This window comes from Eulemur rufifrons, chromosome 10, assembly GCF_041146395.1.
Source record: "Eulemur rufifrons isolate Redbay chromosome 10, OSU_ERuf_1, whole genome shotgun sequence".
NCBI lineage: Eukaryota > Metazoa > Chordata > Mammalia > Primates > Lemuridae > Eulemur > Eulemur rufifrons.
This window is the reverse complement of record NC_090992.1, coordinates 14,878,607-14,898,926: the sequence shown is the minus strand read 5'-3', so window position 1 is coordinate 14,898,926 and position 20,320 is coordinate 14,878,607.

Below are 20,320 nucleotides of genomic sequence, written 5' to 3'. Positions count from 1 at the left end.
AGTGCAGGGCAATAGGGAATGGTGGGGATATTGTGGTGAACCTCAGAGATGCACCTTAGGGTGCCGTGGTGGTGGCTGTTGCTAACTCCAGCCTCCAAAGGAAAATGAGTTATCTCTGCTTTCAAGTTCCCTTGCCCCAGGTTCCTCCTCCCCCCATGACTTCAGACACTTTCCCCTCAGGGGGTCTGATTATCATGCCATAAAAGCTATGCTGATAATGGTAAGAACACCCACCCTACCTGTCTTGCAAGGTGTTGCAGAGGTCAAATGACATCTTCCTTATATGCTTCGATTCTTATGAAAACCTGCCTATGAGATTAGACTCTGTAATTTTAAGTATCGTGACTCTATAATGCACAGATAATATTTAACTTTCCCCTCCAATGCTTCTTCCTTCTCAAATATTTCATAGTCTTTCCCTCACAATGATCCTTCCAGATGTGCTCTAGCATCATTTCACACAGTGTGACAAGAAATGAGATCTTCTTCTGTTAATCTGTCACTTAATGGAGTCTTGTGCTCAGGAATGTGGGCTGTGGGGTTGAACCCCTGGCTCGACCTGTCCCCACCTGCATGATTTTGGGCAAAGACTTACCCTATGCAGTCCCCATTTCATCACAGGTAAACAGGGGATCATAGTGGTGCCGACTTTATGAAGTTCCTAATGAAGATGAAATGAGTAGAGTATTTAGAATGTCCCTGGCACACGGCAAGCACTCAGGGGCTGGGAGCTGGTGTCTGTGTCATTTGGTGCATCCTCTCTCCTCTCTGCCACCTGCTGAAGCCCGTAGTCTGCAGGCCTATGGCGGTGATGGCCATGGATAGGGCTTCTGTGGGGGTATATGGAAGAGACGGGCTGGAGAGTGACTCCAAACCACGAAACGTGTTTCTTGAACATCCTGCCGTGGGTCCCTGACCTCAGGGGCTACGGAGTGGGGAGGAGGCAGATACAATGCCCTCAAGTCACTGCACAATGCGGTAGAAGTTTCTGTCCAAGCCCAGAGGAAGGAATTTGCAAGTTCACCCCAGGGTATGGGGAAGACTTCCAGGCAGAGGGGACTGATGAGAAGTTCTGGAACATTCAAGGAGTCTGGTGTGGCTGCAGCAGCAGTGTCAGGAGATGAGTCTGGGTAGGGCTGGCCACACCGTGAAGACTTTGAATGTCAGGCTAGGGCAGTTCGGGCATTATTCTGAGGACAATGGGGAGTCAGTAAAATCTTAATATGGGGGAAAGGGGTGGAGACCTGGGGAGACCCTCGTTTGGGAAATGAGAACTTCTGGGATTCACTTGGAGGGAGTCTCTTAGAATTCCCTTGTGACTTTCTTTGACATGTACAGAGTGTGGCCCTGGCAGGACCCACCAGCACAAGCAGCCCAGAGCCTCTCCTCCTAGCACCAGCTCTGGGGGGTGGGGTGCAGCTGTCCACCTGCTTGAACATACTGAGAATGATCTTCTCCCTCCATCCTTCTCCCACTCTCTGCTTTCCATACACCCCAGCCCATTTATACCTCCTTCCTCTTCCCTTGTCCGGTTGCCTGATCCTGACTAAGCTCCACCAACTGTTTCCAGCCTCAGATTAAACATTTTCCCTTAAAAACAGCACCTCATGTATCTGGACACAGACAGCAACTTGAATGGAAGCAAAATCAGAAACAAAAGATGTCTCCCCAGCCAAAATAAAAGCCATTAAGTTTGTATTCCTTACACACTGGAGATTCTTCCCTCCTGGGGTTCTCACTTAGAGCTAGTTAACTCTTACTTTACATGTGATTTGAACATTATTTCTTATCTGGTTTCTAGGCATCATGTTTTTGTGTTTTTTTTTTTTTGGAGACAGAGTCTCACTCTTTTGCCCTGGCTAGAGTGTGTGGCATCAGCCTAGCTCACAGCAACCTCAAACTCCTGGGCTCAAGCAATCCTTCTGTCTCAGCCTCTCGAGTTGCTGGGACTACAGGCATGTGCCACCATGCCCGGCTAATTTTTTTTTTTTTTTATATATTTTTAGTTGTCCAGATAATTTCTTTCTATTATTTAGTAGAGACGGTGGTCTCCCTCTTGCTTAGGCTGGTCTCGAACTCCTGACCTCGAACGATCCTCCCACCTCGGCCTCCCAGAGTGTTAGGATTACAGGCGCGAGCCACCGCGCCCGGCCTAGGCATCATGTTTTGAAGCAACACATTACAACTGCCTCTTGGAATTTTAATATACCATTATTTTGTCATTTACCTCATTTTATTGCTTTTTATTTACTTTAAAAATATGCCTTTTTCTTATTATCATATAAGCAGAGCAAACACATTGTAAACATTCCAAAGAAAATGCATACTTGCAAAAGATAGAAGGCAAAAATACTCTTTAAAACTAAAAGAAGCACTATCAAGAGTAGCATATATCTTCTCAGAATATTTTACAAATTTGTCTATATACCTATTTTTTTTATATATACACACACACACACACACACACACACATTTATTAATGCTTATATGCACTGCAGACTTTTCTACAACTTGCCTTTTAGCTTACAGTTGTCCCTCAGTATCTGGAGGGGTTTGGTTCCAGGACCCCTGCGGATGCCAAAATTCAGGCATTCTCAAGTCCCACAGTTGGTTTTGCAGAACTCACGGATACAAAAAGCTGGCCCTCCGTATTCCAGGAACATTTCATTGTTGATCTGTGGTTTCTTGAACCTGAGGATGTGGAACCTGCAGATGGGGAGGGCAGAATTTTGTTTTAAACATCATTCGTTGCCACTAACTTCTCCCATCCCATCCCATCATTTATTTACTAAATAATTCTGTCTTGATGGTCATTTGTATTGTTTCTTATTACTTGCTGTTATAAATGCCAGAACAAAATTCCCATCTTTGTGTGTTTGCCCCAATTTTAAATTAAGATAAATTCTAGACATGAACTTGCTTAATTGTCTTCCAAAAATGGAGATTCAGTTTACATTCTCACTAGCAATATATGTGAGGGCTTGTTTTCTCATACTCTTAGTACCAATATCAACTTTTAAAATCTTTACCAAAAGATGAGGCAAAAAAAGAAAAGTCATCTTCTTGTTTAAGTATCTCCAAGTTTTGTGATTTACTAGTGAGGTGAAGAGGTTTTTTTTTTTTTTTTTCACATACTCAATGGCCATTTGTATTTCTCTATATTGCATTTAAGTGTCATTTCACAGGCCGGGCGAGACGGCTCACGCCTGTAATCCTAGTACTCTGGGAGGGCGGGCAGATCTGCTGAGGTGGGCAGATCATTTAAACTCAGGAGTTCGAGACCAACCTGAGCAAGAGTGAGACCCTGTCTCTACTAAAAATAGAAAGAAATTAGCTGAACAACTAAAAATATATAGAGAAAAAATTAGCCGGGCATGGTGGTGCATGTCTGTAGTCCCAGCTACTCGGGAGGCTGAGGCAGGATTGTTTGAGACCAGGACTTTGAGGTTGCTGTGACTTAGGCTGAAGCCACAGCATTCTAGTCTGGGCAACAGAGTGAGAGTCTATCTCAAAAAAAATAGAAAAAATAAAAAAAGTCATTTCACGTATCTTTTCTCAGCGTCATTGCCTTGGTGTTGTATCTCTTCTAAATATCTGTGGAGAACTGAGCACAGCATTTAAGGTATGGCAATTGAATGAGTGAGTGATGAATGAATGAATAAAAAAGCACATCCACCTCGGGTCTCAGAGATAGTATTGCCTGTAGAGAAAAATCTCCATTTGGTTTCGTGATTCAAAAATGAATCTCTTGGCTGGGCACAGTGGCTCACAACTGTAATCCTAGCACTCTAGGAGGCTGAGGAGTGAGGATTGCTTGAGTACAGGAGTTTGACAGCAGCTTGAACAAGAGAGAGACCTGGTCTCTACTAAAAATAGAAAAAATAGCTGGATGTGGTGGTGCATGCCTGTAGTCCCAGCTACTTGGGAGGCTGAGTCAGGAGGATCGCTTGAGCCCAGGAGTTTGAGGTTGCAGTGAGCTATGATAACACAACTGCACTCTAGCTGGGGTGACAGACTCTATCTCAAAAAACAAAACAAACAAACAAACAAAAAACCCAAAAAACAAAAACCAGTGGATCTCTTTGTTAACATCACTGATCATTAGGGAAATGTAAATCAAAACCACAATGAGATACCACCTCATATTCATTAGGATGGTTACTATCAAAAAAAAAAAACCTCTCAGAAATAACGAGTATTGATGAGGATGTGCAGAAACTGGGAATGCAAAATGGTGCAGCTGCCATGGAAAACAATATGTTGAGTTCTTCAAAGTAATTAAAAATAGAATTTCCATATGATCCAGCAATTCCACTTCCAGGTATAAACCCACAGTAATTGAAAGCATAGACTTGAACAGATATTTGTATAACCGTGTTCATAGCAGCATCATTCACAACAGCCAGAGGTGGAATCAACCCAAATGTCCATTGATGGATGAATGGATAAACAAAATGTGGTATATGGAATATTATTTGGTCCTTAAAAAGGAAACAAATTCTGACATTTACTATGTGGATGAAACTTGAAGATGTTATGTAAAAGAAATATGCCAGTGCCCAAAGACAACTATTGCATGATTCCGCTTATATTAAGCACTTAGAATAGTCAAATTCACGGAGACAGAAAGAAGACAGGTGGTTACCAGAGACTGGGGGGAGGGGAGAGTGGGGAGTTGTTGCTTAGTGAATACGAGTTGCAGTTTTTCAAGATGAAGAGAGTTCTGGCAATTGGCTGCACAACTGCGTGAATGTGCTTAACACTGCTGAACTGTACACTTAAAAATGGTTAAGATGCTAAAATTTTGTTTGTATTTTACCACAGTTTTAAAAAAGCGTCTCCCTGCCTGCTCCTTGCCAGAAGCGAGCTTGGCAGAGAGACGTGCCCACCGCAAGAGCTGGAGGCCCTCAGGTGCGCAGGCCCCGGGGCAGGGCGAGGACGGCCTCCCGCCCCGAGGCTGAGAAGGTGGAACTCGCGCACTCCAGCATGTTCCCACCTCGGTCCGCCGTCCTCCGCGGGGCAAATACAACATTTACACCTTTTGTCAGGGCAGATATGCTTTGGAGGCGTTTATCTGCTGAAATCATAGAGCTGGACATTTGGTGAGATTTCCTGAGAAAAGATCGAAAGAACAATAACCCAGGTAAAAAGCCAAATCCACGGCCTGACGTCACTTAAGACTTAGGGCCAAGTGCATTCTGCAGAATGGGCCGCGCCCACCCGTGCCCCAGCCAGTCAGAACATCCAGGGTCCAGGCGAACTCAGCCAACCCGAGCGCAGCATTCCTCCGGTGCGGAATCCTCTGATGCAAATAAAAGTTCAGCTAGTTCTTGATTTCTTGGGTGGAACTTCGGGCTCGGCAGATGAAACGGTTGGTGGGGACACTTTCCAAGCATTGCCGATCAACTGAAAATTAAAACATAAACATACCATTAAAAACATAAAAATGTATGTTTATTGAGCACTTACACATCAAGCACATTTGAACTGCCCTCAGAGAGGTTAAGTAGCTTGCCTGAGGCCACACAGTAACTGGTGTGGGAGTCCTTGCCCCCGGCTGAGTGCCCTTCTATGGGAAATACGCTTCCCATTGGGAGAGAATTTGGCAAAGGCAAAAAATGTGAATCTTGATCTTTCATGGAAATCTGCCCCCGCCCCCCAAAACCACAGGCTACCCCATGTAATTATTTAACAAATGTTCATTGAATGAATGAATACGCGGGGGTGTGAGAAGCTACGGAGAGACCCAGTGGAGAGCCACCAAGAGTGACAGATGACAATGCATAGTAGGACCCAAGTAATGTTTGCTGATGACTGAGTGAAAGGACAAAGGACTGTGCCTAAGTCTGATCCGAGGCAGGAGATGTGAGCAATGACGGCAGCACAGGGACAGTTGGGCGTGCCATGTCCTTTGCTCTGTCACACAGTCATCGCAGTGTTCAGGACCAGTCCTGGTACTCTCTGGGTGACCACACACATCCATACCCACAGTCCCCACACTCACGCAGTCTCCAGCACTGTCAGCAGACACACACACACAGAGTCACAAGCGGGTAGAGCCCCACACATAGCTGGCTGTGCCCATTCTCATGGGTACACATATGGGTACACATTGTCATATGTGGATAGCTGCATGTGCAAGCACACACATTAACACACAACACACACATGCCTGCCAGCACATACACACAACACACACACACACACACACACACACACACATTTCTTTGAGGATCTCGTAGAAATCCTAAAAGAGGAATTTGTTCCCTACATGCCTTTTTGGGGTTGTTGGTTTGATCACTCAAAACCCACTCGCATTTTGGGGGCACCTATATTGTGCCCAGCCCTGTGCTAAACCCTGAGGCTTGTCCTCAGGGGTCAGGAGGGAGAGGCCCCAACTCAGGAATCAGGAGAACTCAGGTTAAGAGGGAAAAAAAGTGTTGGTAAATCCACTGTGCTGCTGGTGGGCCTGTTTGGGAGAGTTGTCAGAAAAGCTACGGGGAGCTGGCTCCAGTTCAGACATCTTCCAGGAACACAGAAAACAACCACATTTTACTAATTATAGCGAGGGAAAACACGCTGCGATTACAGCTAAATTACATTAAGACATAACTGGCTGGCTCGGCCGGGCTCTATCTTTCTGGCTCGGGTTTCAGCCAGGCTGGGTGGTGACACAGGCAGGCAGGCTAGGGAGGGCTTGGCCAGGGGGAGGGTGCCACAGCCCCATTCCCTGTGGGGTCGTGACCCTAGGGTGACGTGGGGGAGTCCCAGGGCCAGTTCCAGCTTACGTATGAGACCAACATCTCCCCCTCCCCAAAAGGGACTTCTCTGGGCCCCTGGGCTGGAACAAACTCTGCCCGAAGGGCCGCTGAGTCATCCAGCCCCTCCCCTCCTTTCCCTCTCAGAGCTGAGGATCAGAGAACTCAGGGCTGTAAGGAAGGTCTTGGGGCCAAAGCCTTAGTCGTTTAGAAGGTAACTCGAGTGGGTTGTTTTTCTAAACCCTTTCTCCTGTTGTGGCCACCAACTCTGTCTTTTCCTTCCAGGCCCTGGTCTGCACCTGCCAGGAAGGGCTTGGCACCTGTTTGGGGAATGAGGGGGTCGAACCCTCTACCCCATTCTCCATGTAATTATCCCCAGAGGGCCTGTGTCTGATACATGACCCACAGAGGTTGGAAGGAAGGAAGGAAGAAAGGAAGGAGGGAAGGGAGGGAGGGAGGGAAGAAGGGAAGGACCACCAAAGGAGAGAGGGAAGGAGGAAGGAAGGGAGAGAAAGAGACAGACAGTAATTAATATAGGAGAGTCAACTTACTGGGCGCTTGCCAAATGCCAGGCAGTGTCCACACAGCAACTCCTGAATCTTTACAATGGCCTTGAGGACAGGAGTCCAGCCTTATTCACCCACGGGCTCTAGAGCTGCACACAATGCAGGTACTCAACAATGATTTCAATAATTCCTTGAAGGAGAAAGTGAGGCAGTAAGGTAGGTGGTATTCCTCTTTGCAAAAGGGGGCTACTGGGGCTCGGCTGGGGACAGTGACACTATGACATTACAGAGGGGTTCAAATCTAACTGTTTGGCTCCAATGCTCGCTCACTCACCCCTGCACCCAGGCTGCTCACCCTTGGGTGCTCATCAGAGTGGCTGTTCCAGTGACCACATGGCCCCCAGTTATGATGGGACCTTGGTTCCCAGCGTCGGTCTTGTCCAGCTTGGGATGGGACGCCAGGGTGCACTGGGGCCCAGCCCCACCTTTTAGTGTGCCAAGTCCTGTGTTTTAAGTGCATTATCTCATTTAACGCTCACACCACAGTCTGGGGAGAGGGGTGGCTCTTAATATCCTCATTTTTTGGATGAGGACCCTGGGGCTCAGAGAAGTAAAGTGACTTGCCCAGGCTCACACAGAGGCTAACTGGAGGTGCCGGGGTTCCCATCCTGGTCTGCATGCTGCACCAAGCACCGTGCCATCAGGCCAGAGCTTGCAGCGTCCCTGTGGGGTCTGGTCTCTGGTCACCTGCTCAGGGCCTGTCTGATGGCCAAGGGCGGGAGGCCCCCTCCTCTGAGCAGACCCTGTTAGCGGTTCCCCAGGCCATCTCACTACAAGGACAGGGTTTGGCTGGGTCCCTGGGGCTCAGCTTAGGAAAAACATGCCAGTCTGTGCCAGCGCCTGCAGAGCTGGGTCTGTCCCAGATGCAGGGGCAGCAGGTGGTGTGGCCACGGGCATGAGCAGCAGCTGGGCTGTGGTCTGTGGGCCACTGTGTTCTGGCCAGTTGTGTCGGTGTTTACTGTCCACATTTTTAATAATCTGATGTTATGTTTGGCCCTAGATCCCTTCTGCAGAGCCTAAGGCTTGCCTCCAAGATGGTCTTCTCGTTCCTTCCAACTCCTGCCCTGGAATGAGCTGGGGAGAGAGAGAGAGAGAGACCCAGAGGGGGTGGGACCGGGAGACAGAGGGAACGCCAGCTGACACTCGTGGAGCTCCTACTATGTGCCAAGTGCATTTCTTGGGCTAGTTTTATTTCATCCCCCACAGCAACCCAGGATGATGTGTTTTTTTTTCTACCCATTTTGTGCATAAAACTGAGGCCCCCAGGCTGAAGCTGCCTGCCCAGGGTCAAGCCTGGAGTTTGACCTTGGGTGTGTCCTCCTTGAGTCAGGATGTTCCCCACTGTGCTTGTTGAGCTGGAGGTGCCGCTGGGACCGTGGGTCCCTTCTGAGGACTCATCCCCCGAGAGTCTTACACCTCTTACACCAGAGGTTTCATTGGTTTGGTCAAGAACAGAGAGGAATGGCTATTCTGGGGGAAGAACCGTCCAGGCCTTGGGCCATCTCTTTTCTCTCCTATCCCATTTCAGTCCTTAGCACAGTCTGCCCAACCCCAGCCCGGGTGGTGGCGTAAGTCAGGCACGCGGTTGGAGGCAGGGCTTCCGGCCCACTCACCTGCCAGGCCTGCCGGCTCCACTGAGTCAGGGGCAGCCAGGCCAGGCCTATCTTTTTAGGAAAAGGTCCAGTGTGCAATCGGGCCTGGCCAAAACCGTTCAGGGACTGGGCCCCCAGCTCTGCTCCTTTCCTGTCCAGCTTCTCTCTGCTGTCGCGGAGTGAACAGTGAAATCAGATCCCAGCACCAGCACTTATTAGCTGTGTGATTTGGCAAAAGTAATAAAGCAACAATTAGGGGGCAATAATTTTGTTTCAGAGATTTCACAGAGCGATTTCCATCCTTCTCTCGAAGCTCCCCAGTAGCCGTTTGGAGTAGGTCTGTGCTTGCACAGCCGGCGAGTAGCAGAGGCCGTTCTCTTAACTGCACATCACATCACTTTCTATGGCTGGCTCGGAACCTCGGTTTCCTCCTCTGTAACACGGGACTGCTCGTTCCACCCTGAAGGAACTGGCATGGCGATGCAATGAGAAAACGAAGGGAAAGTGCTTGGGACGCAGGCGGTGCCTGAAAAATATTAGCTGCCTCAGTCTGTCAGTCATTCAACAAGTGTTTAGTGGGACAGACGAAGTCTTGCCCCCACGGGGCTCCCAGCACAGTGGGAAGACAAGCGCTACGCAAATCATTCCACATATTCCACTGATGACTTTAAGTGTGCCCTGGGCTGGTAGGGACAAGCACAGGGCCAGGGAAGGCCAGAAGCGGGTCAGGAAGATGCCTAGGGGAAACTGAGGTCCGAAAGCCTTGGTGCCCCATGGCACAAGGGAGGGCTCCTGTCTAGGGCAGCGGGAATAGCGTACTTGAAGGGGCAGAGGAGTTCTCCCTCCGTCTGCTCGGCAACAGCCTGGTAACACCTGGGTGGTCTGATTCCACTGGCCCAACCTGGAACCGATTGCCCACGGTAACATTCCTGCCCCAGGTAAAAATGTGCCGGTTCTACAGGCCAGTGTCACCTGCGGGGCAGCTGGGACCTTGCTCAGCAGATGGAGGGACTTGTGTCTGAGGTCTACCGAGGCCAGACTGCAGCCTTGTGTGCCTTTTACAGCTGGTTGTGTGTGGCGGGTCCAGCCTTGCTGGTCGTTGGGTTTCCTGCAGCCAGGACTGTGGTTCAAATCCCATCTCTGCTGCTGCTTCCTTTTCAGTGCCATCACCTCTCAGAGCCTCAGTTTATCTGGTTTGTGAAATGGGATCTTAATACCCACTCTCTGATTGTTTTGAGGATTTAATGGAAGAAGGAATGTGAAGCTGGAACCAGTTATTATAGACTCTGTTAAAATCTACAGAAAGCACGTTAGGTCGCTAAGCACCTGATGCTCATTGGGTCATTTAATTCATATCACAAATCCCTGAAGCTGGCATTACCCCCATGTTACACACGGAAAATTAAGTCTCAAGAAAAATTCAAGAACTTGGCCAAGGTCATGCAACTGGTATTAGCGTTTACAAAGAGGTAATAAAACATCAAGAAACTGCAAATGAATAAAAACCATAACTACAATTTCTCTGGTACCCACTTGTGCCAGACAATTTGTGTATGAGCCCAGATCTGTCTGTTTAAAAAGAGACTTTTCTACTTTGGCTCCAAGACTGTTGCGGGGTGGGGGGGGAGGGGTGGGGCGTTCAAGTACACCAATTGCATTTGGCCCAGGCCTTGCAATCATGAAGAGCTGCAGCGGTTGCCTTTCAACAGCCTTTCCAAATGAGATGACGTATACTGTCAGGGTCACCAGATTTAGCAAATAAAAACACAGGACATCAGGTTAAATTTACATTCAGATAAACAACAAATAATTTTTAACGTAAGTATAATCTCAAATGTTGCATGGGATATATTTATATTAAGACATTACTCACTGTTTATCTGAAATCAAACTTAACTGGGCATCCTATGTTTTACCTGGCCACCCTACATACTGCCCAGAACCACCTTGATGGGATTAAGAGAAGACAATTTCGTGGCAAAACTTGAAACTTGTCTTGTTATCAAACTGCCTGGCCTGTAGTGCTCTATGGATTTGATATTTTTAAAAGTCCTAAACTTATTTGGGAATCTCTTGCATTATGTGGAGGTTAAAAATCTTTAATTTTGTTCAGTATTAACACTTAAAATAGGCTACAGTGTTTTGTAATTTTACTTTGACATTTGTGTCTGGCAAACTATGGGCCTGCAGGCCAAACCCAGTCCAGAATAAAATATGTTTTATTTTATTTATTTATTTTTTGCCTCATCAAGCTTATGAGGAAGAAAAATATATCTTATTTTTAAAAGTATTGTTGGAACACAGAGACACCCTTTCATTTCCATATTGTCTATGGCTACTTTTGCACTACAATGGCAGAGTAGTTGCAACAGAGACCTTATGGTCCGCAAGCCCAAAATATTAATATTTGTTCTCTGGCCCTTTAAAGAAAGTTTGCCAACCGCTCTGATGTGTTTCAGTCCATTGCTGTTGTTATTCGTGTTGATCAGAGCTTGCTTTGTATCAGTACCCAAAATACAGGTGGTCCTTCCATGTGGAGGTGGTGGGATGGGCACTGGAGTTTGGGCCACGCTGAGATGCCATTTTTCTTAGCATCGTACCTGACACGCCGTGGGTGTCCAGAGGGGATGGGCCCTCCCCCACCTTTTCCTCAAATTCTCTCCATCTCCGCTTGGAAAGGGGGCCCCCCAAGTCACCCCTCCGCCCGCCCTCCCACTGAAGTCTGCCCTGTAAATTCAAAGCAGGTTTCTGCTGCATTTTGAGCCTGTCTGCTTTCCACAAATTTCACCTGGCTAAAAATAGTGCATAATCCCTTGACTAAAGTCTTCAGCCATAGGAGCAGGTCTGAGCCCCGGTCCTGGGCAGCCCTCCATCCCCCTGCTTGACAACCCCATCTGCCTGTTAATTGGGGTGCAGAGCTTGTCGAGTTCCCATCCCCAGGGCTTGGTTCAGCTGGGTTTAATCGCAGCCCTCCTTGGAGAGGGTCAGCATGCAGATTAGAAACAGGAGACGAGCTGGGTCAGACAGAAGCATCTGGGAATTCACCCATCGCCGGCTGCTTTATACCTGCCTCCCTTCCCCAGACCTGGGGAGACAGACCAGGGGTCACCTCCCCTGCCTGAGTACCTCAGAGGAGTTCTCCAGTTTCAGAGCCAGCTTCCCAAGGAACCTGCCCTAAGACATGCTTTCTTACTTTCTCTTAATATTCAAACAAACTGTTGTCAAGAACTGTAAAAGGTCTGAGATTTTTATCCTACTTGTAAGTTAACAAGGTAGCCTGCACTGTTTCATGGATCCTGGCAGAAGACACAAGACTCCTGGGTCAGAGACAAAGGACACTATTATTCACAGCACAGCAGGCAGCATGAGCTTCACCAGTGGGGGTGACGTGGAGGGGGCCAGGTGGATGCTGCGCATGCCGTGAGTTGGTGTCACAGCTGAGTAACCCTGAGTTAAGGGAACTGAATCCTTTATAACGGGAAGGAAACTGGCCTGACTTTTGCCCTGGAGGAAGACATTTTCTCTGTCATACTGGAGGTTAGATAAACCTGACCTTTGCTCTGAAGGGAGATGCTGTGTCTACCTCCCAGAGCTGTTTGTAACATACAAACATCCTTGAAAAGATACTCAATGCCTCTGTCTCCAAGATGCACAGAAAAGCAAGAGTCTCATAAAGAATTGCCTCTCAACAAGTTTCAGTTTATTTCCTTAATTAGCTATCTGAGCTTTCTTGATTGTTTTTGTATATAACATGAAGTGTTCACAATTTTATGTTTGCAACAATACATAACCCTTTAACTGACTGATAAGGTATAAAGTCCACAAGACAATTTCCATTCCAAGTTACATTTAGAATTATTACCTGTGTTTAGAAGTAAATATTCAGATATTAACAATAAGCCTGAATAGTATGTCTTATATTAGGCTGGTGCGAAAGTAATTGCGGTTTTAGCATTGTTGAAATTTGCTGTTTGATATTGGAATACATTCTTAAATAAGTGTTGTTATGCCATGCTTCATTTTAATGCATATTTCTTGCTTTATGATTTTTTGCTAATGACTTATTACTTGCTGTTTATTTGATATTTATTTTAGACTCTGGAAATGATGTTAGACAAAAAGCAAATTTGAGCAATTTTCTTATTTGAGTTCAAAATGGGTTGTAAAGCAGTGGAGACAACTTGCAACATCAACGATGCTTTGGGCCCAGGAGCTGCTAATGAACATACAGTGCAGTGGTGGTTCGAGAAGTTTTGCAAAGGGGATGAGACCCTGAAGATGAGAAGCGCAGTGGCCGGCCATCGGAAGTTGACAACGACCAATTAAAAGCAATCTTCAAAGCTGATCCTCTGACAACTACACGAGAAGTTGCCGAAGAACTCCACATCGACTATTCTAAGGTCATTTGGCATGTGAAGCAGATGGGAAAGGTGAAAAAGCTCGATAAGTGGGTGCCTCATGCGCTGACCGAAAATAAAAAAAAATAAATCGTCGTTTTGAAGTGCCGTATTCTCTTATTGTGTGCAACAACATTGAAGCATTTCTCGATCGAATTGTGATGTTCCACGAAAAGTAGATTTTATACAACAACCAGCAATGACCAGCTCAGTGGTTGGACCGAGAAGCTCCAAAGTACATTCCAAAGCCAAACTTACACCAAAAAAAAGGTCATAGTTGCTGTTCGGTGGTCTGTGGCCAGTCTGATCCACTACAGCTTTCTGAATCCCGGCGAAACCATTACCTCTAAGTCTGCTCAGCAAATCGATGAGATGCACCGAAAACTGCAACGCCTGCAGCCAGCATTGGTCACCAGAAAGGGCCCAATTCTTCTCCATGACTATGCCTGACCGCATGTTTCATGGACCAATGCTTCCAAAGTTGAACAAAGTTTTGCCTCATCCGCCATATTCACCTGACCTCTCGCCAGCCGACTACCACTTCTTCAAGCATCTCGACAACTTTTTGCAGGGAAAACACTTCTACAACCAGCAGGATGCAGAAAATGCTTTCCAAGAATTCGTGGAATCCCAAAGCACGGATTTTAATGCTACAGGAATAAACAAACTTATGTCTCATCGGCAAAAATGTGTTGATTGTAATGGTTCCTATTTTGATTAATAAAGATGTGTTTGAGCCTAGTTATAATAATTAAAATTCACGTGAAGTTCGATAGCAAGTTAGATAGCAGATTCTGGCTGAATTAGGATGCTGAAGTTTGTGATGGTTAATTTTGTGTGTAAACGTAACTGGGTAAAGGGATACCCAGAGAGCTAGTAAGACATTATCTCTGGGTGTGCCTGGAGGGTGTTCTGGTAAAGATTAACATTTGACTCAGTAGATGAGTAAAGACGGTCTCCCTCCCTAGTGCTGGTGGGCATCAGCCTGTCTGTTGAGGTCCTGAATAGAACAAAAAGATGAAGGAAGGGTGAATTCCACTATTTCTGCTTGAGCCATCTTCCCCTGCCCTCAGACATCAGTGCACCTGGTTTTAGGGTCTTTGAACTTGAAACAGAATTTACACCAGTGGTCCCCCTGTTTCTTGGACCTTTGGACTCAGACTGGGACTTACACCATCGGCCCCCTAGTTCTCAGGCCATTTGGGCTTGGACTAGAACTACACAACCAGCTTTCCTGGGTCTCCAGTGTGCAGATCACAGATCGTGGGACTTCTCTGTCCCACGTCTCGTAAGCCAAACTCTCATAATAAATTTCTTTCTATATATCTACAGATACCCTATTGGCTCTGTTTCTCTGGATGGAGAACTCTGACTAATACAAAGTCGAATGTTGATGTGTTTCAAATTATAATGTAGAGTGGTATTATGATACTCCCCCACCATTCAGAATGAAGTGGCGTGGAGAGTTTGAGGGTGGAGGAAAAGGGCTGTAGGAGATGTGTGGGGTCACTTAACCAGATCTCTGGTGACCATGGTTAAGCTTCCTGGGAGAGATGAAATCACTGGTTGGGCCCTGAAGGAGGAGTAGGAGTTAGCTAGGTGAGGGTGGGGAAGAGTGTTTCAGGCTGAAAGAACAGCATGTGCTAAGGCTCAGAGAGGAGAGAGAGAGAAGGTAAAAGCTGGAGTGTTCTGGAAACTGAAGCAGCTCAGAGTGGCTGCAGCACAGAGAGTAAGTGGTGCGTGTGAGTGTGTGGGCGCGTGTGCTGGGACGGAGTGGGCTGAGGGTGGTGGAAAATGGGGTGGAACAAGAGACGGGGCTCCAGATCATGGTGAGCTGTGCAGCTTTGCACAGGGCCTGGGCTCCACCCGGAACATGGTGCGGGACGTGGTGGGGCTTTGGGTCAGGCAGTGCTCAGAGCTGCGCTTTAGAAAGAGCCCCCTGGACAGGCAGTGTAAGACGGGCTGGAGGGACTGGCGGAGGCCTGGTGACCAGTGAGCAGGCGGATTCTTCCAGGCCCCGCGGCTGTGAGGAGCGAGAGTGCAGGTCAGGGCGGGCACTGTGACTCCTTTTTCTCTGCTCAAGGCTGGGCAACAAAGGCCTTTTCTGCCCTCACCTCCTCTGACGGTAAAGATCCCCCTCTCCTGCCTGCCTGTCCACCTCACCCCGAATCCTTTCCCCGTCTTCCCAGTGCTGGTGTCTCTGGGTTGTGCTCACTGGACTGGTCAGTTCTGGGGCAGCTTGTTAAGTGGAAACTCGGGAGTGGTGACAGTGGTGGATGACGGGGCGGGGTTTGGCCCACTCGCTTGTGCAACTCACTTCTGCCCTCAGGCCCTGCCCACACCTAATCCTGGAAGTGGTATTTCCTGCTGGGACCTGTGGTCCTTATGCTGCGTCCTCCTGACATTATGATTGGTGGGTCTGAAGAACCCAGTTCATGATGGGCTGTTCTGTCCCTAAAGTCCCTCGATGCCCCCTGGCCAGGTTCCCATCTCTACCAGGGCCTGGCAGCACATCAGGAGCTGTTTTTAAAATTAATACATAGATGCCATTCTCCACTGGGGATGGCACGTCCTTGCTCTGGAACCCTAGAGGTCTGTATTTTAACTGTCCTATTGGGGCTTGTCCCCAAAATGCCAAATAGCATCTTTTCCCCACCACTGATACTTCTAATAGCATAGAACCTTCTGGATCATATGCTACCAATTGGCAGAGCTCCTTGCCCTGCAGCCTGAACTGCTTGCAGAGCCCTTTCCTGCGCTGGGACCCACTCAAAGTTGGCAGCTTCCATGTCAGTTAAGTGGATCAGAACAGAATCCCCAAGTGTGAAATATACGACCTCCAGAACCCTAGGAACCTTCTGGATGGTGGGAACTGTGAGATGCAACAAGTTGTTCTTTGCTTTAGCGGGGGTTGACCCAGCATACCCCAGACCCCTAAAAACATCACTGATATGGCAGGTCCCTGAATCTTCACATAGTTTTCTCCTGCTCTGTAAAGCTTATGTCTTTCTAAGGTCTCCAGCATACTTACCACGTCTTTTTTATTGGTTTAATTAACATGCTGTAGCTTTGCAATATAATGGACTACTGTGGGGTTTTGTGCAATGTCCAGATTGTCCACGTCTCTTCAGAGCGTATTATGACAGAGGTTGGGAGAATTAACACAGCCCTGAGGAAAGACTGTGTCTACCTTACATGAATGTAAACTTTCTGATCCTCCTTCCTAATAGGGATGGAAAGGAGTGCATTCGCCAACCCAGTCGCCACATGCCATGTACCTGGCACCATGTTATTTGCTAGAGTTTAGCCCAAAGACCACATCTAGCATGGCAGCTGCAGCTGGAGCTACTTGGTTGGGTCTGTAGTAGTCCCTTGTCATCTTGAGCAGGCCTGCCCTTCTCTGACTGGGTCATGTTGTGATTAACATTAGTCATTGTTCTGGCGGCCAGGAAGGAGATGAGGGCAGATTCCGAGTGAGGTAAGTCCTGTCTGTCAAAATAGAGGCCTCTGTATCATCTTCGAACAAGAGAGAAATGCTAGCCTTTAACAGGGAGTGGTGGGCCATGTCTGCACACTCATACATTTCAGGGAAATTCAGGGAATCAAGAGTTTTAAGTGCATGGATACAGATGTCCCCATATCAATTTTCTGGGACTCTTTCCAAACAGGACAATGACTCTGGCATAGGTGACTTGCTGGGGTTGAGAATGCAACCTTCTCTGAAGCTCACTTTTAATGAACTCTGGACCTCATCTGCAGGGATGGCACTCTCATCTTTTGTTGCCAAGGAGAGGGTCTGGCTTTCACACTTCACCTTCAATTGGTAATTAATCGCGTGAAGACTTTTATTGTCTTTATCCAGTGTATCAATGGCGTTTGGCAGCAGTCATCTGATTCCATTTTCATTGTAATGACTGTTTTAACCTCTCAAATGTCTGAGCTTTTGCACCTACATTACAGTCCTTTCTAGCTGTACTGCATCATGTTCCACCACTGGTAAAGCTTTAAGAATTGCACCACTGCAACAGGGCAGGCAAGTCCTCTGAGGGGGTAAGGAAAGCAAGACCGGGCAGGGGGAGAAGTTGAACTGCCATGCAGTGGAGACAAAGGCCTCAGGCAATCCCACGGGGATCTCAGGAGCTGGGATGGCAGCTCCAGATTGTTTGCACTGAGGCGAGGAGACCGGTCACTGGATGTGAGCTGCCCCTGCAAAGGGGTGTAGCCTTGAATGAGGTGGCTCACTTTGGCTGAGGACAATTCCTGGGGAAGAGCTCAGCTATGTGTCATCATCAGGTGGCATTTCAGACAGCTGGGGAATGAGCACTTCAGTCTTGCAGGGGACAATCACAGCACCCACTACACACTCTCTGTCTTCCATGTTTCTCAGGGGTCCTGGCACAGAGGCGAATTCCTGTTGTCCACATCGGTGACCTCAATTACTCATTGTTATAGTGGTGCTCTGTCTCTCTGTATATATTTACATGTGTATACATACATGTATGCATGTATGTATTCATATACACAAAGTTCTCTGGAGGAATACACAAAAATCTATGAACAATGTTTGGAAACTGGGTGGCTGGAAAAGGTGGGTGCCAATATGACTTATTTCCATGTGTACATTTTTAGTTTTGTATCATGTGCATTCATCTATATATACACATATTCACATAAAATAAATGAGTAGAATCTTAGGAAAATTAAGTGCAATTGAAAAATATCATGTCATTTCCCAGGCAATTCAAAAAAGCATTATCAATTCCATTTTGCTTGGCCATCAAAGTGTTATCTGACCATTTTAGCATCTTTAACATCTTACAAAGGGAGATGCGTGACACTGCCCGTGGCCTGCCGTGCCCCCTTTAGCATCCTGCTGTTAGTCCCACAGCCCCTTAGGTAGGGGTCCCATGACCCCAGTTTTACAGGTGAGAAACTGAGGCTCAGAGAGATTAAATGACGGGGCACTCACGTAGGTCCTTCCTATCCGTGCTGCTGAGCTGCCTTTTTCTTTTACCGCCAGAGTCCCCACCAGAGGCAAGGCAGGGATTCTCAGAGCCAAAGTGCTAATGAAGAAACTGCAGTGTGGACAGGGACTGGGGAGGTGACATGCAGACGGGGCTTGGCGGGGGACAATCGGTGGGGAAACCAGGGCACTGTTGGGTTTTGAACCAGGGCTGACTCCAGCCGGAGCTGTGTCCCTCCGTGCGGGGCCCTGAGTGGACTCGGAGGCCTTGAAAGGAACGACATGGTGGGCTGGGAGGCCAGTGGCCCGGAGTCAGGAGGTCATCACCCCGCCCTGCCCTCAGTTTCTCACACCAACCTAGGGGTCGGGGGGAAGGGACTTTATGGCCGAGGGGATTTATGGCAGAGACAACAGTTTGTTCTCTGAGCTGCCCCAGCCGGAGCCACCCAGGGAGCAGTTTAACACACACCCCTGCAGCCCCCAAATGGGGTTTCCAGCTGGAGCTCTGGGGCCCACCCCTTAGCTGGAGCCTGCGATGACCCCATTTCCCATCTGTGCGAAGCCCGATGGGGCTCGTCTGCTCCTGGGAACCACCCATGAGCCCAGAGGAAAAGGGAGTGGCGTGGAGGGCCTTTCCTGCTCACCCTGCAACAGTCTGTTTATGGCCCTGAAGCCCCTCAATTCAACAGCATTGTCACCTATGCGTCCCTTCTGACTCCAGGCTCTGCCCACTCATGTCTCCCCACCTGCTGAGTGTCCCCCTAGAGATCCCACAGGAACTGCCCCAGCTTCCCCTTCTCCTCTCTCCTTGTTCTTGGGCAACAGTACCTTCATCTATCCCGTCTCTCAAGCCAGAAACAGGGGTCTTCCTTGACTCCATCATCTTCTTCTTTTAGTCACCATGTCCTGCCAATGCTACCTTAAAAAGACCACCCAAATCTACAGACCTCTGTCCATTTCCATCCACTTGTTCCAAGTGGCCCTCACTTCTAGAAACCTAAATCACAACGTATCATTCCCTGGTCTAGACTGCTTCAGTTTCTCCTCCTTGCCCAGGGCTGTGCTTCTCAAACTGACATCTGGTGGAGTTCCAAGGGAGTCACAGGTAAATGTGATCAATCTCCCTCGAGTACCAATATTTCTTGAGAATTTTGTGGAAAACTCAGTATTTTTATACTTAAACAAATATAATATTCTATGGAGCCATCTACACATTCTCCTCAGGTTTAAAGGCAGATGGGGTAGGGTATATAATTTGGATAGCCGGTTGGTTTGGGGTATATGTACTTGTGTATTAGGCAGGGTTCTCCTCAGAAACAGAATAAACAGGATGTTGATATACATACAGTTATATAGGTGTAGATATATGGGTTTATTTTAAGGCATTGGTCACATGGTGGTGGGGGCTGGCAAGTCCAAAATCTGCAGGGTAGACTGGCAGGATGGAGACCCAGGGAAGAGTTGATGCTACAGCTGGAGTCCAAAGGCCACCAGGAGAATTTCTTCTTTCTTGGGGAGACTTCAGTCTTTTTTGCCTTAAGGCCTTTAACTGATTAGATCAGGCTCACACACATTGCGCAGGGTAATCTGCTTTACTCCAAGTCTACTGATCCAAATGTTGAACTTTTCTAAATGATACTTTCACAGCAGCACCTGGACTGGTGTTTGACCCACTGTCTGGATACTGTGGCCTAGCCAAGTTGACACACAAAATCAGCCATCACAGACTGTATGTGTTTTCGTACACAGGGAATGTGGATGGCTAGATGGTTGCATGGATGGATGGATAACTGGATGAATAGATGGGTGACTGGACATATGGATGGGATGATAGAGAGTATGTGATTGGTTGTGTGGATGGGAGGATAATGAATGAATAAATGGTTGGAGAGGTAGATGAAGGAATGATTGGTTGAGTGAGTAGATAGCTGGACAGATAGGAAGGTAGGTAGATATGTGTATGGGTAGATAATTGGTTGGGTGGTAAATGTGTGGGTGAATGGAATGGTGAGTGGTTGAATGGTTGGGGGGGGTAGTTGGATGT